The sequence below is a fragment of the Oncorhynchus keta genome, chromosome 17 (assembly GCF_023373465.1).
Source record: "Oncorhynchus keta strain PuntledgeMale-10-30-2019 chromosome 17, Oket_V2, whole genome shotgun sequence".
Taxonomy (NCBI): Eukaryota; Metazoa; Chordata; class Actinopteri; order Salmoniformes; family Salmonidae; genus Oncorhynchus; species Oncorhynchus keta.
The window spans coordinates 52,851,709-52,859,265 of NC_068437.1; the positions used below are offsets into that span (position 1 = coordinate 52,851,709).

The window sequence follows — 7,557 nt, forward strand, 5'->3', positions numbered from 1 at the left end:
GGACTCATTTTGTATGCATTTTGATGGAGGGAAAATGGGTGGATTATTGACTGAAGTGCGCCAGCTAAACTGAGTTTTTATGGATATAAAGAAGGACATTATCGAACAAAAGGACCATTTGTGATGTAACTGGGACCTTTTGGAGTGCCAACAGAAAAGGTAAGGCATTTATTATATCGCTATTTCTGACTTTCGTGTCGCACCTGCCTGGTTGAAATATGTTTTTCATGGTTTTGTATATATATATATTTTTTTATTTTAACCTTTATTTAACTAGGCAAGTCAGTTAAGAACAAATTCTTATTTTCAATGACGGCCTAGGAACAGTGGGTTAACTGCCTGTTTAGGGGCAGAACGACAGATTTGTACCTTGTCAGCTCGGGGGTTTGAACTTACAACCTTCCAGTTACTAGTCCAACACTCTAACCACTAGGCTACCCTGCCGCCCCATGCGGGGCGCTGTCCTCAGATAATCGCATGGTGTGCTTTTGCCGTAAAGCCTTTTTGAAATGTATTACACTTGTGATTTTAAGAAAGTTAAATATTTATAATACTGTAGTTTGAATTTCGCGCTCTGCAATTTCACCGGATGTTGTCGAGTTGTTAGCGGCACGCCTTTCCCAAAGATTAACATCTAAGAGTTAACAAACAACATACAGGGGATTTAACATCTAAGAGTTCACACACAACATACAGGGGAGTTAACATCTAAGAGTTCACACACAACATACAGGGGAGTTAACATCTAAGAGTTCACACAGCTCCCAGGAACCAGCTATGAGTCACAGCGAGAATATGGCGGTTTAACTACTAATCTAAGTGTTCAGAAGCACTGCACGGGTTTACAATCACTTACCCGTGTGGCTCAGTTGGTAAAGCATGACGCTTGCAAAGCTTGGGTTTTGGGTTCGATTCCCACGGGGGACCAGTATGGAGAAAACAAAGTATGAAAATGTAAGAAATCACTATTGGAAGTTGTTCTGGATAAGAGCATCTGTCATTCTGCGCCTGAGCAAGGAAGTTAACCCACTGTTCCCTGGGCGCCGAAGATTGTGGATGTCGATTAAGGCAGTACCCCGTACCTCTCTGATTCAGAGGGTTGGGTTAAATGTGGAAGAAACATTTCAGTTGAATACATTCCCATTTGTCTTCTTTTGTGGAGATAGGGCCCCGTGTTTACTGTGGAGATAGGGCCCCGTGTTTACTGTGGAGATAGGGCCCCGTGTTTACTGTGGAGATAGGGCCCCGTGTTTACTGTGGAGATAGGGCCCCGTGTTTACTGTGGAGATAGGGCCCCGTGTTTACTGTGGAGATAGGGCCCCGTGTTTACTGTGGAGATAGGGCCCTGTGTTTACTGTGGAGATAGGGCCCCGTGTTTACTGTGGAGATAGGGCCCTGTGTTTACTGTGGAGATAGGGCCCCGTGTTTACTGTGGAGATAGGGCCCTGTGTTTACTGTGGAGATAGGGCCCCATGTTTACTGTGGAGATAGGGCCCTGTGTTTACTGTGGGGTTTGCAGGGGAGTATCCCAGCCCCCTTCCTCCGGCTTCCTCTCCTTCCTGATTATGCACCTGTGAGAGGGTCACTGTCCACTGTCATAGGGTGCTGATCTCAGACATTCTGGTTCTGTCAGCTGTCCGTTGGTGCTGAATCACTGATAGCTGACATTACATCTAGTTTGTTTTGCAGTTATTCTACCTGTTGTTTAGTGTTGTTGTGTTGTTGTGTTGTTGTGTTGTTGTGAACCCATGTATGTCATGCTGACTACGGAAGCATTTGTGCTTACAAGAGGAAGAAAGTGATAGAGCAGGGATGTAAGGGTTCGTCATTTTCTGTTTCACACTGACTCACTGACTCACTGACTCTCTGACTCACTGGCTCTCTGACTCACTGCCTCTCTGATTCTCTGACTCACTGACTCTGACTCTCTGCCTCTCTGACTCACTGACTCACTGACTCTCTGACTCACTGACTCACTGACTCACTGACTCTCTGATTCTCTGACTCACTGACTCACTGACTCTGACTCTCTGCCTCTCTGACTCACTGACTCACTGACTCACTGACTCTCTGATTCTCTGACTCACTGACTCTCTGATTCTCTGACTCACTGACTCACTGACTCTGACTCTCTGACTCACTGACTCTCTGACTCACTGACTCTCTGATTCTCTGACTCACTGACTCACTGACTTTGACTCTCTGACTCACTGACTCTGACTCTCTGACTCACTGACTCACTTACTCTCTGATTCTCTGACTCACTGACTCACTGACTCACTGACTCTCTGATTCTCTGACTCACTGACTCTCTGATTCTCTGACTCACTGACTCTCTGATTCTCTGACTCACTGACTCTGACTCTCTGACTCACTGACTCTCTGACTCACTGACTCACTGACTCTGACTCTCTGACTCTCTGATTCTCTGACTCTCTGACTCACTGACTCTCTGACTCACTGACTCTCTGATTCTCTGACTCACTGACTCTCTGATTCTCTGACTCTCTGACTCACTGACTCTGACTCTCTGACTCACTGACTCTCTGACTCACTGACTCACTGACTCACTGACTCTCTGATTCTCTGACTCACTGACTCACTGACTCTCTGATTCTCTGACTCACTGACTCTGACTCTCTGACTCTCTGACTCACTGACTCACTGACTCACTGACTCTCTGATTCTCTGACTCACTGACTCACTGACTCTGACTCTCTGACTCACTGACTCACTGACTCACTGACTCTCTGACTCACTGATTCTCTGACTCACTGACTCACTGACTCTGATTCTCTGACTCACTGACTCACTGACTCTCTGACTCACTGACTCTGACTCTCTGACTCACTGACTCACTGACTCTCTGACTCACTGACTCACTGACTCTCTGACTCACTGACTCTGACTCTCTGACTCACTGACTCACTGCCTCTCTGACTCACTGCCTCTCTGACTCACTGACTCACTGACTCTCTGCCTCTCTGACTCACTGACTCTCTGATTCTCTGACTCACTGACTCACTGACTCACTGACTATGACTCTCTGACTCACTGATTCACTGACTCACTGACTCTCTGACTCACTGACTATGACTCTCTGACTCACTGACTCACTGACTCACTGACTCTGACTCTCTGACTCACTGACTCACTGACTCTCTGACTCTCTGACTCACTGACTCACTGACTCTGACTCTCTGACTCACTGACTCACCGACTCTCTGACTCTCTGACTCACTGACTCACTGACTCACTGCCTCTCTGACTCACTGACTCACTGACTCTCTGACTCTCTGACTCACTGACTCACTGACTCTCTGACTCACTGACTCACTGACTCTCTGACTCACTGACTCTCTCTTTCTCTCTCACAAAGTACAGACATAAACTCAGAGGCATGCAAGCACTTTCTAAAGCCTATTACCATTTCAGAAATGAATGATTTGTACTTTAATTCCCTAATCTTAATCCCGATTTAATTCGCCAGCAATTTCCGAGTCCTTGGCAAGCCGCAAATAACAGAAAATCCAGCGTCTGTGTGTGTGTAGTATGTGTGACTGTGTTTGTGAAGCAGAAGCTAAGGCGACGGATCGGAAAGTGATGAGACAGACAGGATGTTCTGGTACTCACCTCTCTTAGAGGCTTTTATTTACAAGATTAACAGGTGCAGGAAGAATTTGTCAATAAACTTTGTACCGAAAATAACAAAACAGGACGCTGACATAAAGACTTGAATAAATCAAAGATATTCTCAGTATAAACTATTCAAGCAACAACTCGTTGCCTCTATAAAAAACTCAGGCATGGCTCTACTCTAGCCAACCTGTGACCTGCCCAGCCTGCTCTCCCCCCAGTCAAAGGCCGACTGACCACCTAAAAACCTTTTCCCAGGAACCCTTTTGCTAGGAATGTTCCATCATGAAAGCCCACAATACTTTTCTACCATAAATGCATAATTTCATATAATAAAACCAACACTTCAATGACTTGTGCCATAACTTCTTTATGTCACCCATTCATAAAGTCATTCACACCCGGGGTAACTCATCGCTTTGGTTATAATTAACACCCGGGGTAACTCATCGCTTTGGTTATAATTAACACCCGGGGTAACTCATCGCTTTGGTTATAATTCACACCTGGGGTAACTCATCGCTTTGGTTATAATTAACACCCGGGGTAACTCATCGCTTTGGTTATAATTAACACACAGGGTAACTCATCACTTTGGTTATAACTAACACCCGGGGTAACTCATCGCTTTGGTTATAACTAACACCCGGGGTAACTCATCGCTTTGGTTATAATTAACACCCGGGGTAACTCATCGCTTTGGTTATAATTCACACCTGGGGTAACTCATCGCTTTGGTTATAATTAACACCCGGGGTAACTCATCGCTTTGGTTATAATTAACACCCGGGGTAACTCATCGCTTTGGTTATAATTAACACCTTACCCCCCTAACTGGAAATTGCATCGCTTTGGTTATAATTCACACCCGGGGTAACTCATCGCTTTGGTTATAATTCACACCCGGGGTAACTCATCGCTTTGGTTATAATTCACACCCGGGGTAACTCATCGCTTTGGTTATAATTCACACCCGGGGTAACTCATCGCTTTGGTTATAATTCACACCCGGGGTAACTCATCGCTTTGGTTATAATTCACACCCGGGGTAACTCATCGCTTTGGTTATTTCCCAATTACCAATAATTGTTCTTTGATGAATTGCAGACTAATCGTTCGTAATGAACACCGGCTCCAACAAGGAAACAGCATGGAGCTTCAGACAAACATCAGGTAGGTTAAATTACAGGGGTGCAACTTTCACTGGGGACGGGGACATGTCTGAAATCCTCCCACCCCCCACATTCTGAAATTGCATTCTTACCCCCCCCCCCACACACATTCTGAAATTGCATTCTTACCCCCCACCCTCACACATTCTGAAATTGCATTCTTACCCCCCACACATTCTGAAATTGCATTCTTACCCCCCCACACATTCTGAAATTGCATTCTTACCCCCCCACACATTCTGAAATTGCATTCTTACCCCCCACACATTCTGAAATTGCATTCTTACCCCCCACACATTCTGAAATTGCACACCCCCTCACATTCTGAAATTGCATTCTTACCCCCTGAAATTGCATTCACACACATTCTGAAATTGCATTCTTACCCCCCACCCCTCACACATTCTGAAATTGCATTCTTACCCCCACCCCTCACACATTCTGAAATTGCATTCTTACCCCCCCCTCACATTCTGAAATTGCATTCTTACCCCCCCCCCACACACATTCTGAAATTGCATTCTTACCCCCACCCTCACACATTCTGAAATTGCATTCTTACCCCCCCCACACACATTCTGAAATTGCATTCTTACCCCCCTCACACATTCTGAAATTGCATTCTTACCCCCCTCACACATTCTGACCCCCCCCTCACATTCTGAAATTGCATTCTTACCCCCCACACACATTCTGAAATTGCATTCTTACCCCCCACCTGAAATTGCATTCTTACCCCCCCACACATTCTGAAATTGCATTCTTACCCCCACACCCCCCCTCACATTCTGAAATTGCATTCTTACCCCCCACACACATTCTGAAATTGCATTCTTACCCCCCATTCTGAAATTGCCTTACCCCCTCACACATTCTGAAATTGCATTCTTACCCCCCCCACACACACATTCTGAAATTGCATTCTTACCCCCTCACACATTCTGAAATTGCATTCTCACCCCCCCCCCACACATTCTGAAATTGCATTCTTACCCCCCACACATTCTGAAATTGCATTCTTACCCCCCCACTCACACATTCTGAAATTGCATTCTTACCCCCCTCACACATTCTGAAATTGCATTCTTACCCCCCTCACACATTCTGAAATTGCATTCTTACCCCCCTCACACATTCTGAAATTGCATTCTTACCCCCCCCTCACACATTCTGAAATTGCATTCTTACCCCCCCCACACATTCTGAAATTGCATTCTTACCCCCCACATTGGAATGTGATACAAAACAAGGCAACAGTGTACTTTAGGACCATGCAGACGCCTCAGAGCGGTCGGGTAGGAGCTGTTTGGATTGTTTATCCGACTGGTTGAAAAATAAATTAAATAATAATAATAATAATTATGCCCCCCCCACACTTCTCATAACCAAAGTTGCACCCCTGTTAAATTGTATGATTATTCTTCTACCAACAAGTAGATCGTTAGTGTAATAATATATTAGATGTAGGTCTAAATGGACAGCTTTATACATGGTAGAAACATGGTAACAAGTTTACATACTGGCGTGAGCAACAATCACATGACTTTGGCACCTTATGTCAAAGCATTGTTTGGCAAAAGGAATTCGCAACTCTAACCAACATGGTCTTTTGCTTCAGGATTTCTGACGATATATAGAAGAGATAATAAGGAGCCTCTCTCAAACCAATCTTTTATCTGTGTCATTGTCTATAAGTCACGGATATGCGCTCCGTGACAGTGTGTGTGTGTGGTGCACGTTTGTGTGCATATGTGCTCCTGTATGTCTCAGTGTGTGTGTGTGTGTGTGTGTGTGTGTGTGTGTGTGTGTGTGTGTGTGTGTGTGTGTGTGTGTGTGTGTGTGTGTGTGTGTGTGTGTGTGTGTGTGTGTGTGTGTGTTTACAACTTAAATGTAAACCTAATGGCTCGCTGTCTCTCAACTTGTATGTGCTTATGGGTAAATCTAGTCTATCGAGAGGACCGATCAGGTAGATTATATTTTGAGTAAGTCCCCTACAACAATGGTTTACATTGTCCTCAATGAACTCCTGTTGGTGTTGGATGTGTCCCCTGGGGGACCTGCTGGGACAAAAGCACTTTGGTACTTCCTATTGATTTTAGATGTCTGTGAGGCAGTTGAAAATGATCACTGTCCAAATGACAGCGATGAGAGATTACATGAGAATGTCTCACATGACACTTTAACCTTTAACCTTCCAAAAATGGATTCAAAATGTTTCCCGCTAGACTGTTATGCTGTGTGCAAATACAAGTGTTTGGCCTTTCAATAGCTACTGTATTTAAAGACCGTATTAAAAGATGGAGATACGGATGAGATAATACAAGTTTCAGTTGACAACACAAGTTGAAACCTATACATTAGTCCACTGTCCTAACACCTCTAGGCTCCTTGTAGTCTATCACTGACTTCTTGAAGGTTCAAACCTCATCTCTCTCTATCCACCCTAACAGTAATTATACAGCATGCAGCCACAGAGGCTTACCCAGGCCTGAGGTACCATCACTCACAGCCACAGAGGCTTACCGAGGCCTGAGATACCATCACTCACAGCCACAGAGGCTTACCCAGGCCTGAGGTACCATCACTCACAGCTACAAAGGCTTACCCAGGCCTGAGATACCATCACTCACAGCCACAGAGGCTTACCCAGGCCTGAGGTACCATCACTCACAGCCACAGAGGCTTACCCAGGCCTGAGATACCATCACTCACAGCTACAGAGGCTTACCCAGGCCTGAGATACCATCAC

General features: G+C 45.1%; 1 long non-coding RNA gene across 1 annotated transcript; it reads right to left on the bottom strand.

The window, feature by feature from the left end:
• Positions 1-3,675: 3,675 nt before the first annotated feature.
• LOC127908350 (uncharacterized) lies at positions 3,676-4,695 on the bottom strand. The gene is made up of 3 exons (XR_008066992.1): positions 4,505-4,695; positions 4,248-4,457; positions 3,676-4,142 (listed from the first exon to the last, which is right to left on the bottom strand). It is a non-coding gene; the product is annotated as an uncharacterized LOC127908350 (long non-coding RNA).
• Positions 4,696-7,557: the final 2,862 nt, after the last annotated feature.